This window comes from Protopterus annectens, chromosome 13.part0 (genome assembly GCF_019279795.1).
Source record: "Protopterus annectens isolate FY-2018-M chromosome 13.part0, PAN1.0, whole genome shotgun sequence".
Taxonomy (NCBI): domain Eukaryota; kingdom Metazoa; phylum Chordata; order Ceratodontiformes; family Protopteridae; genus Protopterus; species Protopterus annectens.
The window spans coordinates 770409313-770429024 of record NC_056747.1 but is presented as its reverse complement, the minus strand read 5'-3'; the positions used below and the strand labels follow the sequence as shown (position 1 = coordinate 770429024).

At 41.5% G+C, this 19712-nt stretch overlaps 1 protein-coding gene across 1 annotated transcript in view; it reads right to left on the bottom strand.

Annotated features, from left to right (window-relative positions):
- CPD (carboxypeptidase D) overlaps positions 1 to 19712 on the bottom strand; it is a gene marked incomplete in the record, with an annotated part of 1229184 nt that overhangs the window by 1100354 nt on the left and 109118 nt on the right.

The window sequence follows — 19712 nt, the reverse complement described above, 5'->3', positions numbered from 1 at the left end:
GACTTTTATGGTGGTCTTCCTCTATTTCATGATTATTAGTCTTAATCACAGCAGACATCAGACCAAGAAAAAGGTGTGCATTATGGTACTAAACCAGAAAATGCATTTCCCCCGAGAAGTGTAATGAGCCTTGAGGGACTCTAACTGCCCATTTCTTCCTTCTAGAGATGAGGGCCGAGCGGAAGATCACATACAGCCACCTTTTCTTGGAGAAACGTGAGGTTTTACTTCCAGTTCTACCAGTTCCCCAGCACATGCCCACAAAATCCTAAACAGGGATATTCATGATGGTGCTTCCTGATTCTGCAAGAGATGTCTCATCAACAGCTCTGTGCATCTAAAGAAAAAGGTGATCCTGTCTCTCCCAGGGTTTCCACGCAGTCTACATCCAGGGCATGTGGCCCTCAACCTCTACTCTATAAAGGTGAGAAGGCATTGACTCATCATTACTTTGTCTCTCTCTCTCTCCCTCTCCCTCCTCCAGCCAACTCCTCCAGTGCTTGGGACACTAATCGAACCAAAGTTAGTGGGGGCCATTGTAAGGATCTTAGCACTCTGTGCCATGGAACTGGCTGAAGTATTCCAAATTCAGATCTTTTGAGAAAGTAGCATGGATTCTGGTACTGCTCACTGGTGACCTTTTTATCACTCAGATCAGTCAGTGTGTGATTTCTGTAGTTAAATTTTTCTGGCAGTCATGTAGGAGTGCAGGTTGTCTTAGGGATGACAGCGACTCCTCTTCCGTTTCTTGTTCACTGTGTACAAGCCACCACTGGCTGCAAGACAGAGGTATTGATTACCAAGCTTATACTTATGATATTCATCTACTTTTGTTAATTTAGAAATTTATACCAGACATCGACCACACCTGAAGACTATTTGGAGCCCATACTTTAATGGACAGATCAAAGCATTTAAAATGCATGCAAGACTGATGAGATATTACATGCCACCATCTGTCTTGTATTTACCATCATCATCTCCTTTTCCTCTTATAACATACAAGAAAGATGTTTGAAATTTGTTATGTCTGTCTGCAACTACAGACGGGTCTCAACAACAGGTTGACTCCTGAGAACTAGGTGTCACAGCCTATACTTTTACCTATAAATAATATATTGCCCAAGTCTGAGATACGACTCCATCATCAGGTTTTGTGTTGGTGATCCATGCACTACTGTCATCTTTCCTGAACTACAGCAACAACCCAACCTGTGTCTCCTGGGTTGGGACCAGTCACAACTTAATGAGGTGCAGAACTCTGCAGCTAAGATTCTGGTAAGAGTATCATCCACTTACCACATGCTGTCTATATGGTTTACTCTGTGGAACCTGCAATATCTACACGGTTCTCCAGTAAGGCCTACAAGTTGCTAAGGTGATGGTCTCAAAGGGCTTGCCACGACATCAGACAGATCTTTGTTTTCTTATCTGGCTACACTCCCCAAGAAAAAGCCATCTTTCCCTAAATGAAACAGGTTTCTCATATCACAACTACGAGGTCCTCCAGCACTACCTTTGTAAGAGAGTACACAAACCTGCACAGAAGCTCCTATTTTACATTTAGTAATTACTTTTAACTATTCTTTTAATCATTAAATTTATTACTTTTATACCATATAAGCTGTTTGGAATCTGCTGTTTTATATGCACCATCATCTATGATTACAAAATAAATAAATGGAGCATTTAGACATAGAACTGGTTACAGAAAAAAAAACAGGGTAATAGCCCCTGGAAAAGCTCAACAACTTTTCTCTCTCAATATTTTTGGCACAACTGGCCAAAGGAGCAGTGCTATCTATCAGAAGACTCTGTTTTGGCACACTAGCATCAGAGGTGGAAACAGGACATCCACCTTAATTTGTGCTTTTTTCACTGCCTTGATATTTTCTTTAGTCAAGTGAAAACAGACACTGCAAAGAGATCTAGATAATTAGCTCAACAAAAAAAGAAGATTTCAATTCAGTGTAGTGTGCTATTCCTATTCCAGTGGAAAAACTTCAGACCCAACTCTTAAGAGAAGGGATAGGAACAGTATAAACCTTAAGCTGGGATACCTCTCTGGTCCCTGCCCGATCTTGGGTGGTGGAACGGAGGGGGGGGGGTATCCTGGGGAGAAGGCACCTCAGCTTTGGGAACTTTGGCAATAAGGTTGAGGCCTTACCCAGTTTCTTACATTTTTCCTCTTCGTGCTTTTTCCTCATTATGTCTTTTCTATTCTTGGACCATTCTCTGCAGCCTCTGAACAGGAAAAGACCTTTCTGAATCAGCTTTTTTCTCTCTCACAATATATGGAACCTAAACTTTTCAAATGTTCCATTTAGCCTTTAAGTGGTCCACATGCAAAGTGCATTAATGCCCCGACAAGGTAATTTTGTGCCTACACATATGACCATTTGTAATGCCCGATGCCTTATCCATGTTCCTACTGAAATCAAGGAGCCTGCTGAAGTGAAACAGCAACAAAAGACAATCATCTTTAACCACTAAAATCCACTAAACTAGCCTTGTCTATAGTAACTCACTATATTACAGAAAATGGCAACTGGTTGGGGAGGACTAGTTTAACTATTGGCTAAGAAGAAACACCATCACCGATTGCTAATGAATATATAAAAATTAGCAAAAAATCTAACTTAAAGCAAAACATTCCACTGGGAAAATAAGCTTTCCTGATTAAAAAGGCACCAAAAATGAAAAAAAGAACACAGGAGTGCCACACATTGCTTCATGTAAAAGCACCAATAAAATATGAAAAAAAAAGAGAGTGTGGTGCACTATGAGGCAAGAAGAGTTTCAGGGCATAAGAGAGGATTAATGGTGGTGTTGAGCGAATGCAGACAACTAGAAAAGAAAGTCTAGCTATAATGGGTCACTGGATTTGTCAGCAGTTTGATAGTCATGTGCGTGTAAATGATAATCTGCTTCTAGGCGGTTTGCCAGGGTCCACCATATTCAGAAAAATGCTGCCATTTTGCCAGTGCTGTATGCTCAAGGAAAAAGTTTAGTAGTCCTAAGAGGTAGAACTGAAAGGGAGCTCAGACGAATGATGAAAATGTGATTTAATTAACAAATCAAGTCTACTAGCTAGGAAAATAGCATTACTATTCCTCTAAACTTGGATAAAAGCTGTTCCTTTTGGCATTTTGACAATGCCTTGCGTGTTTGAAAGATCTGCTGTTGAAATGATGAATGAGAAGTTGGAAGACGCCAATATTACTGGAGAATATATCATCAGTAAGCAGTGTGGCCACAAAGCGGCATGGTAAAAGATCACCTGATGTTAATAAGGGGAATGACCGGAGATCGGCATGGTTCATAGGTAGGTACCTAGGCTATCGGCCCAAGGGCCTAAGTAAGCCTAGCCAACAAAGTTCCCTGGCTTACGCCAACCCAAGAAAGTTAATGGCAACAGATCAATTCCCAAGCAAAAACAATAAAACCAGCCAGAAACTTGACAAACTGATCAAACAAAATAAAAACAGTTGTACACTGTACTGACTGCTAAACTTGAAAAATACACTTGTTTACTGAGCATGTTAAGCTCTTTCATCTAAATAACAGACCGCATCAGAACACTGTCCAAGACCATTCAAACCCATTTACAAAACAATTATATAATTTCTAAGTAATCAAGCCATACATTCAATATTGATATTTCCTTTTATGTCCACCCAGATGCAAAATACTCCAGATGGGAATACCACTCAAACCAGGAACAGCAGCATTAAGACGCAACTGCCAAATTAATTTACCTTTTTTCTGAAAGAAATGTAAAAGCCCTGCTAATATTAGTTGTGCCAATATAAACACAAGCTTCTTAAAACCATTACAGCCCATACTGTGTTTATGAAGAGCACTTATGTCTGTTTCCACTTGCAAATACATGTGCATAAATTATCCTGTTCAGTTTTCTCTCAGCATTTCAGATGTAAAACCCTGGGCATATACCACATCGAGCAAAGCAAAAAAACCCAATTGATAGGCAATTGTAATGATCACAACTAATGGACTTCTCATAACCTTCAACTGTCAAATATCATCCTATGCTAATGTATCTGCAATAGTGACAGAACCCTCAAGTAAACATGTTCATGGTGTGTTCAAACAAGTCCTTCAAAACTTGAGACCTTCTACTGACAAAGGAAGATCCCCCAAGATCAAAGATAAATCACTGTGACCTTTTAAAAATGGCTGAATTTAAAAAAAAAATATCCTATACACTGTTGGTACAGTTTATATACTCTGGCCTCGCTGACGTCAGGAGAGAAAGCGACAACAACCGACGCCGGACCTAGACTTTTGAATTCGGCCGACCGAGGACCCGCCTGACGGCAGAGAACCCATCTGTGATTACTGCAGTTGTATGCACGATGAACATCATTTGGTTTACCCATCCAGGGTGACATATTGTGACATGCACATACGAGCTGTACAAAGCAGGCTTGCAAGAAATTTTAGACAAACTTTCTCTTAATGCGATCTCTGCACAACATAATATCCAAGAAGAAACAAATCATGGATGACTCTAAAATACATAAAAAAAATAATGAAAATCCAACACATTGCAGGGTAATTAGTTCTCAAAAATAGCAAAATGTTAGTCTACTACCCAAGTGACTGTTTATGGTTCAAAGATTTACAAGGAAGGATTCATTCAGCCATTTCTTTGTTGCCCCCTGAAACTCTTAAGCAGGTTTAAAAGAAACCAAAACAGAATCAACTGATAAACCAAGAGAAAGAAAATGATCTAAAGAAAGGGGAGAGACAGAAAATTCAGAGTTCCAACAAGAAATGACTAAAAGCAACTATTCTGAAGAAATGTGAGCAGTAAAAGCAGTTTATTATTCAAAATACGGGTGGAAAAAAGTCTGAAGAGACATGAAATTTTCTGTTCAAGATATAGGTGTCTCAGAGTCACTCTACAGGACAAAGACACACGCATGGTCCAAAATGCTTCCAAAAAATGTCTAGAGAAACAACCAAAGAGGTATCCAAAAAGACATTTGCTGAGGTGTTTGAGAGACCAAAATCACAGGAATTGTTTAAAAAGTAAACTAAAGAGGACACCTGGGTATATCATTGATTTGAAATACTACTTAAAGCTAGCTAGATACTCTGACAGTTCACAAACACATGCAGTAATTCATGCAGTTAATAAAGCAGGTAATAATGTTTAATAAAAATGGTAATAAATGCAAACATCTAAATGCTGCTGCTGAAAGATCAGTATAAGAATGGTTCATAAAAATGCAGTGATGTCCGATATGAACTCTATACATAACAAAATAATCCAGTTTAAAATGAGGGCACATTATTTTACTTCTGGAAAAAAGGAGTACAGCATGTGAATATGTCTTAATAAACTGCACTTTCAGCTTTACTCCATGTCCCATGGGTGTGTGTCATGTGGTTTGCTTTCCTGTGCACTACTGCACAATCTGAAATCTGATGCCGCTGACACTACAATACACTTCACATCACTCCGCTTATTACATATTTTTTTTTAAATATGAAACATTACAATTTTCACCAGCATTGGGGAACAGTTGTCTTGGCACTAATACAAGAAAAGCAGCATCACGCACTACTGCCTCTAGCATCTACATAACTGGTGTCTGGCACCCTTGTAAGGCTGCAATTACCAGGCACTGCAGCAGTCGTCCTTTTAAAGTCATATCTGACTGGTAGTAAAGATAAGTTAGAAAGCAGACAACAATGGTGTGCCTGAAGGAGAAACGGAAGGAGTGGGAAGAAATAACAAATTCTGGCACATGAGAAGGAAAGTACAGTTGTGTAGCTACCATAAATGTAGATGTTCGAGTGTATTCACTGTTGCAGTCATTACTCTTGGGTTATCCTGCTGGCAGGCTACCCGCAGTCGGCCTGAATTCCAAAGTCCTGGTCCGGCATCAGCTGCTGTTGCCTCTTCCCTGACGTCAGTGCGCCAGGGGTATAAAAGATGCAGCAGACGCCATTTTCTTCAGTTTTTCTTGCCCCAGATGTCAGGTGCCCCCAAAAGGGTAGGCTAAATATATTATGCAAATAAACATACATGCAGTAAAGAAACATTTCCTTCATCTACAAGCAAACACCACCACACAGGTTGTATAGAATAGAGAAGTACAAATAAACCCCAGCAAAAGAAAGGGGGACGGAGGGAGGGTAACCTGGACTGCAACAGTGAATACACATCTACATTTATGGTAGGTACACAACTGTACTATGTTCATCGTGTTTCACTGCTGCAGTCATTACTCTTGGGTTGAATCCCAAAGCTGAGGATGGGTGGCTGAGCTAAATAGGATTAGGAGAGGCTATGAGGCCCTGCAGCACTGCAGTGGCAAAGCCTGCTCTGGATTTAGAGTAAAGAGGTAAGTGGTAGTGCTTTGTAAAAGTGTGCACTGAACTCCAAGTTGCAGCCTCTAAGATGTCTTTGGTTTGTACTCCTCTGAGGAAGGCTGCTGACGTGACTGCTGCTCTGGTAGAATGCGGGCTAATGCCCTTAGGCACTGATTTGCCATGCTGAGAATAGCAGAAACGGATGCAATGATCTATCCATTTAGAAATAGTCTGTTTTGAGATGACTTTTCCTTGTGATCCCGCAGCATATGACACTAAAAGTTGCTCAGTCTTTCTGAAAGCTTTAGTTCTGTCCAAGTAGAAGCGTAGCTGCCTATGTCCAAAGAATGCAGAATTTTCTCACCCTTGTTCTGTGGGTTTGGATAAAAGGTAGGTAAGTGAGTGGTTTGGTTGAGGGCCACACTGGACACCACCTTAGGCATAAATGTTGGGTTTGTCCTCAGAGAAACCCTGTCCAGATGAAAAATGATAAAAGGTTCCACAGCCACGAGTGCTTGTAACTCCGAGACTCGTCTTACAGAGGTTATTGCTAGGAGCAGAGCTATTTTCCGGGATAAGAATTTTATATCAGCTGTTGAGGCTGGCTCAAAGGGAGACAGTGTGAGTTTTTTCCAAGACATAATTGAGCTCCCATGCCGGAATTGGTGCTCTCCTTGGAGGCCTGATGTTTTTGGCCCCTCTGAGGTACTGCCTTATTAAAGGATGAGAATAGATAGGTGGTTCTGTATTGTAATGGGCTGAAATGGCCAAGGCATGAATCTTAATTGATGAAAAGGAAAGGCCTTTGTCCAGCATCTCAGTTAGGTATTGTAAAATCGGAGGAATATTTGGTACATGTGTGTCAATTGTTCCTGGTTCCAAGCACAGAATATCTTCCATTTTTCTGCATAAGACTTTCTGGTACTGGGCCTCCAAGATAACATCCATAACAGCTTTTGAAAGAGGAGTGTTCTGAATGGCTACATTATCCGCCATGCTGCCAGATTTAAGGTCCTGAGTTGACTGTGCAGGATCTGATTGCTTTGTTGGGTCAGCAAGTGGGAAGTTTGAGGCAATATCCATGCTGGACCTTGAGACGAGCTCTTTAGGATTGGGTAACAGTGCTGGCATGGCCAGTCTGGTGCAATCAGTATCATTTTTGGTTTCTCTTGTCTGATCTTTAGGAGTACCTTGGGAAGGAGAGGCAGTGGAGGTAAGGCATATACTGTTAGGTTTTTCCAGCTGAAGGATAGGGCGTCCACTCTCCATGCTTGTTTGTGATAAATCCTTGTGCAAAATCTCTGTAATTGGCACTTGTGAGGGGAGGCAAATAGATCTATGTCTGGGCATCCCCATTTCTTTGTTATCATTCTGAAGACTTGTGGATCCAGTTTCCACTCGTGGGGATCCATGAGGTTTCTGCTTAGTTCGTCTGCCAGAGTATTTGTTTTTCTTGGCAGGAATTGTGCTTGCAGGTGAACTTGGTAAGTCAATGCTGTGTCCCACAAGGTCATTGCTAGTCTGCAGAGGGGGTAGGAATGTGTGCCTCCCTGCTTGTTTATGTACCACATGACTGTAGTATTGTCCGTCTTTATCAGTAGTTGTCCTGGATGAAGTAGATCCTTGAAAGCTGTCAGGGCATTTTTAACAGCTAGCATCTCTTTTTGATTGATATGAAGATGCATCTGGCTTGCAGGCCATGTGCCCTGAAGACATTTTCCTGCCATATGGGCCCCCCCCAGGCATAATCTGATGCATCCGTTGTCAGTGTCTGTCTGGCTGTGGGTAAAGTGAATGGCAGATCCTTGGTGTGGTGACAGGCCTGTGCCCACCATCGAAACTCCTGTTGCAGGCAGGGAATAAGGGTAATTACTGTCTCCAGGCTGTGGCAATGCTGAGTCCAAACACTTTTTAGATACCATTGTAGTTTCCTCATATGCAGTCTGGCATATGGAATCAGTAGAATGCAGGATGCCATGAAGCCCAAGTCCTGCAGGATTTTCCTTGCAGATAACTGGGTCTTTGTTGCCAACTTTTTGAAGTAAGAAGTCAGTTGCCTTTGTCTGGCGTGAGATAAGCCATCTGGGCAGTTGAATTTAAGCTTGCACCCAGGAATATTCTCTCTTGAGAGGGTACTAGTTTTGATTTATTTTCGTTTACTGTGTACCCTAGGCAAATTAGTAATCTTTTTACAAATGCCAGATGCTTTACAAGAACGTCTTTATTCTCTGCTTGAATAAGGCAGTCGTCCAAGTAGGGATATATTTGAATTCCTCTTTGTCTGCAAAACGCAATTAATGGTGCCAGGCATTTTGTGACGACCCTGGGCGCAGTAGATAAGCCAAAGGGCAGTGCAGAGAATTGGTAGTGCATTGAGCCAGCTATGAATCTGAGGTATCTTCTGCAAGATTGTCTGATTGGGACATGCAGACATGCAGGTATGCCTCTTTTAGGTCCAAAGTTACGAGCCAAGCCTTCTTGCCCAGCATGGGCAGTAGCTGCTGTAGAGTCAACATCTTGAATTTTGGAACCTCCAGAAACATGTTTAGTATAGACAGGTCCAGTATTGGTCTCCAGGTTTTGTCCTTTTTGGGCACCAAGAAAAGTCTTGAGTAAAATCCTTGCCCCTGCTCTTGTGGTACTTGTTGAATGGCCCTCATGTCCATGATGGCTGTAATTTGCTTTTGTGCCTCTGCCCATGGATTGTGTGGCAGGTCTGGCATTTCTTTTGTCCTTGGTAGGGTGTGAAAATGGAACTTGTAGCCCTGGGACACTATGTTCAAGACCCATTTATCTTGGGTAATCATTTGCAAATATGGTGAAAAAAGTACTAGTTTTCCCTCTAAGGGGGCTGCCAAAAGAAAAGTGCTTGGATCTGGCAGAGGAAAGTCATTAGGACCATTTCCTGTAAGGTTGTGATTTGTCTTCTCCGCTTTTGGAGGTAGGAGCACCCCATTGTTTAGGCCTGTATGAGCCTTGGGGCTGAGATCTGCCTCTGGGACGTCTGTATCTGCCTCTTTGTGGCCTGTCTGACACTGGAAAGGAGCAAGTTTTGGAAGGCCAGTTCCTGCTAAATCTGGGTGGCTATACCTGTAAGAAATCCTTAACTGTCTGCATGGATTTCGCTTTATCCTCCATTTTCTTCAACACCTCTTCTGCTTTAGCACCACAGTATCATGTTGTAAAGGAGCATCTAATAATTTTGCTTTAACATGATCAGGTACATTCTGTTCTTTTAACCAAGCATGCCTTCTAATAACAGAACCTGTAACAGCGGCCCTGCAAGAGGCCTCCAGTGAATCATAACCACATTGCAAAGTATGCTTTCCCACTTGTTCAGTTGCATGCAATAAATCCTACATTTCCTTGTTCTCTGAACATTCAGAATTTGTCAACATTTTCTGTTTAAGCAGTGACATTAAGTATTGCTGATATTTAAGCATATGAAACTGACAATTTAAAGCCTGTACAGCCAAGGTAGCAGAAGTGTAAACTTTTTTCCCCCAACTGTCCAGTGCCCTAGAATCCCTATCAGAGGGGACAGAGTTTTTTTGCAGTGGAAGCTTTGACCCCTTTGGGACCCTGAGATATAGTTTCTGGGTCAGCAGCGAGGTTTGTATATAAGAATTTATGAGAATCTGGGACCCTGTAGTATCTGTCAGGCTTAGCAAGTGCAGGAGGTAGACAGTCAGGGGACAGGCCGGACTCTGAAAATACATCTACAATGTCTAAAACGGGTGGAATAGCAAGGGGTCTGAATCAGAGGAAATAGAAACCTGATCAGAAGAATCATATTCTGTCACTTGCCTAGGCCTCTTAGGAGGGGGATGGGAACCCCTGATCAAATTAATTGGGTCTTCGGCCATTTTAAGAATCTGTTTTTTAGGCATGGAAGTCTGAGTAGGTGAATGCTGTACTTTTTTCTTTGTCTTTAGAGCTGCTTTAGTCTTTGTCTTTGAAGCTGAAGACTGTTTAACATAACTGTGTAGGTCTGAAGACACCCTCAGAAGCCAATGCCTGCTCAGCGGCTCCGGACCCAAATGAGGGAATGATTTGTGAGTGTCCAATACCTTGAGTATCCAGAGGCCCAGTATGCTCCACGTGGGAGTCGGAAGCAGCCTGTGGCTGTGAGGTAGTGGGCGCCAGGGGCTGCGAAAGCACCTCACTGAGAACCGGCGACTAGCCTAACGGAGGCCTCGTCGTCTGTTTTGGACCTTGGATGCCTATCCTTTTCCTTGTCCTTGCGTTTTTTGTAAACACCGGTCGGCTGTTCCGACGGCATTATATAATTAAACCTTCGGCCAAAGTAATGAAATGCAAAATCGAACCGATGCTTAATAGTGCGTTGGTTAAATCTAGCACAAAACTGACAGCTAGCAACGTTGTGGTCAGGGCCTAGGCAAGGAATACAGTAAGAGTTAAAATCCTTATGAGGTATTTGCTTCCCACAAGAAATACAGTTAACTTTTTCTGACATCGGTCTGGAGCAAGAAAAAAATTTCCCCAACGGGGTACTTAGCTTTAATGAAGACTTCGGTTCTGAAATTCGGATGTGAAAATCTCAGGAGTCGGCTGACCGGCACTTGCAAACTGCTTTTGCTTCGGGCACCGCACGGCAAGAAAGACTGAAGAAAATGGCGTCGGCTGCATCTTTTATACCCCTGGTGCACTGACGTCAGGGAAGAAGCGACAGCAACCGACGCTGGACCAGGACTTTGGAATTCAGGCCGACTTGCGGGTAGCCTGCCAGCAGGATAAGCCAAGAGTAATGACTGCAACAGTGAAACATGATGAACATAAGCCTCCGAGTTCAATCAGACACAATCAAGGTGAGTAGCATACAGTGGAAACTCAGACAACAGTTTCTCCCCATGTTTCTGTAGTTTTGTGAACTTAGTCTCATATGCATGACAATCTTTTGCTACAACTGCCATAGTTTTTATGAAACTCTTATTTGATGTGACGCAGCTAAAGTTTTGAGTACTCTCTCTTGTGCTTTCATTTTGGCACTGCAGTTGTATTTTGTGGTCACACTGTTTACTTAAAGGAGAAAAAGGGTTACATGTCTAGTGAGATTTGGTTAACAGATAAAATACAAATAAAAAAAGCAAAGAATCTAAAATGGGATCATGGCATCTCAAATATGATGGAATACAAAACTACCAAAACCTTTTATCATGAATGAATGACTACACTTCAAAAGTCAAAATGAAGCACCTGACACCATAAAGTCAGCCAAAGCTCTTTCACAGCAGGAAAAAAATGGACCATCACAGAATGGCAATACATTTCTGGGAGGCACAGGGACAGAATCAGAAGCCTGGGGACAATGGATGTGGCATGCAGACCTAATGCTGGTAGCATCAGGCCTGTACATTCTTGCTGCCTCCACTCATCATCATTAAATCTTTCTCAAGTTCCTTCTGGATATGCTCACACAAATATTTTACAGAAATGGCAAACTAAAAGATGATCATAAAGTAGAAGATAAAATAAAAATGCCAGAAAAAAAAGGAACACAAGGAAAAGTTGTATTTAACACCCAGAACTGCAGGCCAAAGTAGCAGTATTACAGTTAGTACCATACGGAAATGTTTTACCCTCTTAAAATACACTGGCATAAGGAACATAAATGACAACAGTTCATGCAATTAAAAATGGACCACCTTAAGGAGAATCTCACGATGTTATGCCTCTCAAGACATTACCAAAAAAAATTGTGAATATTTAGATGAGGAATGAGTCACACTTGGCAGATTTCACCTTGGGAAAAAATTCTCAAAAAAAGGCATGGAAAATCAAAACTGTCCTAGTGCCCAGCTTGTAGGGCACAACTTAAGAGGTCTGTCATAACTTCTTGTGACACAAAATAATTCAGTTAATCACCCCTTTGGCAAACATTGCCTGGTGACCTTCATGTGCCCTCTATTCTAAAAGGTGCTCTGGTGTATTATCACAGTTGTTTGTCGACATCCACACCATGTAACAGGAGCCTCCTGGGTATAAAGAAGTCTGAAAACCAGCACATGTGCAGCTTGATCAAACGTAGCAGCAGTATAACTGTTGTGCTTGGAAGTCGAAGACTCTAACAGGGAAAAAAAAGAGAACATACACCAAGTACCAGGATGCCATACTACACAGTATTCACTCAAAGATGAGGCAGAGAAATCTCAGAGCCAGTATATATAAATAACATGTGGAGGTGCAGTAATCTCACCCATCCACTGGAAGTACATAAAAAAAAGCTCTACTATTCCATGTTATTGTGGTGAGATCAATTTCTTTCATACAATGAATGCTTCCAGCACCTGGTTTTCACAGTTTTGCTAGGCAGTGGACAAGGAAGGAAGACTGGAAGGGACTTCCAAGTCAGGCAGCAATGAAACAAGTTCTGTTTTTTTTCCTTCCCTCTCCGCCCTCCCACTATGCTTAAGTTCACTTAGTGTTCAAAATAGATTCTCCCTTTACATCAAATCTGAACAGTGATTTTATCACACTGAACTTCTGACTGAAGCTCCCAAATGTCCAAAGGGAGATAAGAAGAGATCACATTTCTCAGTAATGCCTCGTTACTTGCCCTACAAAGGATCACCTAGCTTGAGCACAACACCCTTTGTGAAGCTGACACAGCCTAACACTGGAATGGAAGCAGCAGAGAAGAAATTTGACCCAATTATGGAAGTGATGCAGTGGTTGACCTGTGCCCTCCAGGAACATATTGCTTACAATGATGACATGCTCTGGGATACTGAATAAGCGATAACTCCTCATTTGTATCAACTTACTGTGACCACCACTAATACAGCTGATATATAAAAGAAGCTGGAAGATGAGAGAACCATTTGGAATATACGGAGAAAATTATTCATTTAGAGGACAGCAGTAGAAAGATGATCCTCTGCTTTAGCAGTATTCCTGAGAACGTGTTTCATTTAATGGGGGGGGGGGTCACTGAATGCTCTACTCAACTAATACCTCCATACATAGGGAACTTAAAAACTGCCCCTGAAATCAGTTTTAGGAACAGGTGACACAGGATGGCTCTGCCCTAATGTGGCAGTCTTTCTCTGCGGCATTTGAGGTGACAAAAAGAGTCCGCCAGGGCACTTTTCTCTTAGTTTACTAATGAGCTGCACAAAGTGAATTTGACCAGACCTGAAGCTGACATTCAACCACCAATGACTAACTAGATTCATACCAACAGGTTTAGTGCTGGTTCTCCAGCTGGAAAGGTGGACTCCTTATACAGGATACTGATACAAGGAGGATTTAACTACCTCAGTGGATTGCAGATTGTGAGCAATGGATTTTCAGCTGCCTGTTATACCAGAGAAATGGCCATCTTCAGCTGTCTCCCCGGTACACTGCCAAGTCCAGGCACTGCCAAATAAAAGAATGTCTAATATTTTGTGACTCCTCATCAGTTGGCTAGACTACATCCACAAGTACAATCAGCATGTTAGAGGTGTAGTGTAGGAGGTGAGGGAGACCAGTAACATTGCTTGGGATTGCTAAGGTTTGTCACTATTTAAAAAACCCATATTCAAACCCTTCTGCTGTAGATTTGGGGTCCGCGGATTATGCCAACTGCCAAATTATTTCTTTTAGGGGTGGTAAGGGTAGTTATGTGAAGACCAGGATGTTTAGCACTGAATATGGTTGTTATACTGGCAAAAAAAAAAAAAAAACGCATTACAAAAAAAATGAAAACAAGCCCCCTACTATTGCAGAGCTGAAGAACCTCCTCATGGATTTGAAATGACTGGAGAGAGCTGATCCTACACCAAAATCTAGAGTTAGAGTTACAACAGGGTATAAATGACATGTACTAGACGAATGGCTTACTATAAAACAATGGGTAATGCAATTTGGTTTTGGAACGTTAGCTTGGCTATTATTATTTCCAACAATATATGTCCAGCTGTTTGCTTTAAGCTACTATATTCCACAATGGTTAAATTAAGTTTTTGGAATGTAAAGCAGACTGGCACACCATGCAGCTCTCAAATTCTTATGGCTGAAGCCATTAAGAAAAAATATTTTTATAACAAGAATTTAAAATTCTTCATATTTATTGTTTATTTTCATCTTCACTTGTCGATACTGGTACAATAATACTGATCAATATATCTCTGTATATACCTCTCTGATTGAATTAACCGAATTCTGCTTTAATGTATATTTTCTGTTTATATTACTGTAATCAAACTAGATGCCTGCTTTTATGTAAATATTCTGTATATGTTACTGTATTTACTAACTGTAACACTGTGTCTACTTCTGCACCAATTAATGCTTATATTTTTTCTGTATCTATGTTCTTGTTGGAGCTTTTCTCCTCACACCTCCACTGAAAACGGGCTCTTTTAAGCCCAGTTGACTTTCCCGGTAACCAAATGCAATAAATAAATACATGGCCTAGTTAAGCAGGAAGGCAAAGTAAGCTTCTCTAGCATAAAATGCAGGCCCATGAAAAAAACATCCTCAAGAACTAAGGAGGAAGAAACTTATTTAAAACATACAAGACATTTTTTGGCAAGTACTGATCTTCCAAATCATTGTGACAGCTGGTAATGAATGGTAATTGAACATATCATCCAAAGACGTACTTCTGAAAAAGACTTCAGAAATAACCATGGCTCACACTGAATGGGCAGAGGTATTAGGCACATATGTACGGTACTTTTCATAGCAAAAGTCAATAGCCGGTCATGTAGACAATGGCAATTTTGATGTCTTTTTACCAAAGTCCTTTCTGAAATATGAAAAATAACTGAAAATCTTTACTAAATATTTTGGCTCTGTCCAAGTGATATTTGAACTGCTTGAGAACATTCATACATAATAAACATATATTCCCCCTTGCTAGAGAACTTTGGGAAGAACACCTGCGTTTTAACCGATTTAAAATTAGTTTCAGTAGTAACTTTCGGTATGAAAGCTGAACTGATCCTCACACATACACACAGGTCCTGCACATCTGACACTTTACAGACAGAGGAGACGACAAAATTTAGGCCTTCCATAATAGAAATGTCATGTATGTTGAATCCAAAGGTTCAAAATTAAGCCTGGTTCTAAGTTTTCCAGGGCAATGTACAAGTCCTAATGAGGTACAGAACCCTTAACATCCAGACTTAAGGAAAAGATTACATTAAAAAAAGTTTTATAGACTTTTACTGAAGCCAAGGAAAGAGGATTAGTTCCTTGATGAAATTTAATACTGTTGACAAATGAACCTTAATGTTTAAGTCCAGAGTCAAAAACATTGGACAGGTAGTCAACACGAGCTGGAACTGAGGCCATAAAGGGATCGACGCTCCAAGCCAGTGCACAAATGGACAAACTCTTCCATTTACTTATGTTTTTCTTGTGCCAGGTCACTGGAGAAAAAAAACAGTATCTGGACTACCTGATTTGGGTAACCAGGGTCCGTGAATATATGAAGTGGGAGAAGCCATGTGGTTAGATGCAAGATTTGCTGTTCAAGCGAGACAGGAACATCCTGGAAGGCTTCAGATGTATTAGACTGTTTCAGAAATGACACTGCAACAATGGGGAATAGATTTGCCAAGGTCAAAAGGGGGATATTCACAGGATTCTAGCCTCAGTCTTGAAAGGCTTCACTTTCTACAAAAAATTGGTATTGGAAAAAAATGTTAAAGGAGACATGGGGGTCATTTCTGGACAAGTGCAACTCTGTGCAATCTCCTGAGGGAGGAATAAGGGAAAAGTTGTTGGTGCATTTAAAGTTAGGAAAGCTAAAAGATCACTGCAAGGCTTCTCCCAACACCTGAATATTGTTCTGGCTATGGGTAGGCTTAGAGACCACTTGAGAGGACACGGCAAACAATGGTGTCCTACAATGTTGACTGATTTTGTTGCAAAGGACCATTCCCAAATTCTCATGGCTTTTCAATACTGGATAGAGAAATTAAGTTCCCCTGTTTGCTGATCTCCCAAACCACTGCTATGTTGTTGGTGTGGATGTCAACTGCACCTGGAGGGAGAGAGTAATGGAATGCCAGCAAGTTGAAAATGGTCCGAATTTCCAAAAAACTAATGTGCAGTGTGATCTCCACCTGTGGCCAAGCACAATGGACCATTTGCTCATGGAAATGACCCCCTCCACAGAAGCATCTGTAGTAACTGCTACAAGAGAGAAGGGAGCAAGACAGGATCTGCCCAGAGACAAACTGACATTGTGAATCCTACACTGGAAATAGGCCTTGCATTTCTTTGAAATTATATATATACATACACACACACACACACACACACATAGATATATATATATATATATATATATATATATATATATATACACACACACACACACACACACACACACACACACACACACACACACACACACACACACACACACACAGGTATATTGTAGGTCCAGTCTCCTTCTTGCAAACAAAGATGCAAGGATTTCACCAAGACCACGTGAAAGGGTTGTTTTGGAATGGACTGGTTTAGGCCACTGACATCCAGTATTAGCCAGAGCTCATTTTTTTTCAGAACTACAAAGAACCTTGAGTAAAAGCCTAATCTTTTGCTGGTCTAGCAGGATGCCCCAGATGACTTTTTACTAAATGGCTTAATGCCTCCTTTCCTGGCACAGCTCTGTTTTGTGCTGACATTAAGGAGGAGGTAGGGACTGCATTTTGGGCAAGGACAGGAAAAGAACAGCCTTTGGATATAACCATCTTTATCTACGTATCCTGTGCACCCCTGAATGTTCTGCCATGGTCATCCACCTTTTGGCTGATAGCCAATACAGAAGTTGCTATGGAGTTGTTCCAAAATTTTTGTTACCAAGCTGCTGACTTTTGTGCCTAAAAATAACTGGCATTAGCTTTGCTGCATCCTAGAAGGGGTAGAGGCACACAGAGGCAGCTAAATGTCACCACTTCGGCAAAGAGAGAGTCTTGCCCTCCTGTTTATGTTTCTGAAATTTGGTGCTTTGACTGTCTGATCAAACAGAAGGTTACCAAACAAGGCATTAAGAAAAGTGACCTTGATAGCCCTTGGCAAAACCACTGAGATGGAGCTAAACATGGTATCCGAGTGTAATGCCAGTGCCTGCTGCCTCTGCTTCCCCATCTAACATAATATGTTAGCGGCATGCGGAGATGTTAGATAATGGAACACAGACAGTTTTCTTCAGTTTACTCCACTGGCAACTTTTCCAAAGTTTTGTACATCTCTTGTGCCAAGTCCCTCTGGAATTTTACAGTACAATATACATAGTTTACTGCCCTCAAGCTAAACATGGAGAATAAGTACACTTGCTTTTCCTTATGCTCCAAGGCACGTTTCAGTTTGGTGGAATGAATACAGAGCTCTGTAGAGTGGGACCCTTCTTTTAGGCAGGCAGCTACAGCCACTATAAAGTCCATGTCAGAGATGGAAGCCAAGTATTGCCCAGTCCTGGAAGAATCCTGTCCAGCCTTTTTGTAACAGAGTCTAGGACATCATCTTCCATGACATCACCACCACCAACTTAACTCTCTTACATGGTGGAGGAACCACCCAAGCTGTCGGACAGGAAAGCCACCTCCAGGAAAAGTTCTGACAGACATGGAGACTTAAGAGATCCATCACAGCTTGGCCTCATCTCAAGGAGCTCGCCAAATTTAGGAACCTCTGGTGTTAGACCTGGGGTTTTGCCACTTCACCTTCATCAATAACTGGTGTGAGAACTCGCGTATTTCCTCTTGTCCCTTCCTAGCCACCTTGGAGGGGAGGAGTCTGACGTGGATGACGTTCTGGGTCCAGATGCTGAACATGATTCTGGAGTGGCAACAATGGGACAACCACAGCAAAGCACATATATTGAATAAACAATAAGCAGTAAACAGATAAGCGTTTTTGGAGATGCCTGCTTTATACACTTGAAAAACCAATTACATTAATTAAAGCCTTTAACCAATTAACATTTTCTAGCCTTTAAAATAGGTTTTAAAGGTATAAAAGCATTTAAGCCTGGTGGAACATCAGTTCTCAAACCAGCTATCCAGTGGGTTTCTTTAACTTGTGTGGCATTCTTTATAAATATATAAAGGTTTTAATTAATATCCCACTCCTGTTTCTCAAGTTTTTTAACCTGTTTTTTTTTCTACATTGGGACTGATTTTCTCCTTGTTGCTGTTTGCCTACTTTATATGATTCTGAAGTGGGGCCACCATTCCACACATCCTGCCAACAATATAGACTATTGGGATCTCAAGCTGATTGACAGTTACAGTCCAAAGCTACGTGGGCAGAAGCAAGGAGGTCTGCACTCTCAAAGTTGAGCTTGAGATCAAGCCCTGGTTCCACCACCAAAGGCATCAGCATTAAGGCACTGAGCAATGTCAACATCCCAACCATGACTACTGACAATTTCATCACTGTTGCACTGAACTTGTGGACCCTGACTTCCAGAATCTAGAAACCAATCTCTGAAATGGAACAGTTTAGCCAGGGACAATGAGAATTGGATAACAAGTGAAGGTTCTATCAGCCTGGAAGGACTCAAGGTCAGTTACCTTGACATTCATAGCAAGGGTAATATACAGACAAGTTGAGGTCATGGCCTGGAACCCAGAGATTAGGATCACCATTGATCCAAACAAAGCAACTGATGTTGACCATGGCATCAGTGGGCCAACCATCAAATGGACTGGCACCAGAAACTGATAGATCCCAGAGAGGAAAGCCTGGGGCCTGGAGCAGGAAAGTCGAGAAGAGAAAAGGCACTGCTCACCCCAGATGTCAACAGAGGAAGAGACGCGGGACCACATTTACTGCACTGACAGGAAGGCATGACACACTATTATAGTCTAATTTGAAAAAAGGCCCTCCTACACGTCAGATCCTACATAATGAGGTCTACAGGTGTTCAGTGTGGTCACTGAACCTATTGATTAAATATTGCTGGATCTTGGTCTGAAGTCTTCTGAGATAAAAAGATAAAGGAAAGGGGAAAACCCTACACTCTGCTTCTAAGGATGGGAGCCTCCTGCTCAGGAGCCAGCTTCCGCATATTCCAAAGGTATGGATGAGGGTAGAAAAACCGAGTTAAGCCTTCAAAGCCTCTGATCCAAAAAAAGTAGACCGGAGTTTCTCCAACTGAAGGAGATTATGTCTGTCCCTTAAAAGTACAATTCTTGAAGGAGTTGCAAATCTCACATGCCTTCAGGGAATGCACCTCCCCCCAGACATTTCTAATTGCCTTGAACAACTGTGTGAGGTACTTTAGCTCCACACTCACATTTTTAAACTCCTAAAATTTTAGAGTCTTTACTATCTTTAACTATAACAAAAGACAGCGAATAGTAACTGGCATCTGAACTGCCACACCCAAATTAGCAAAC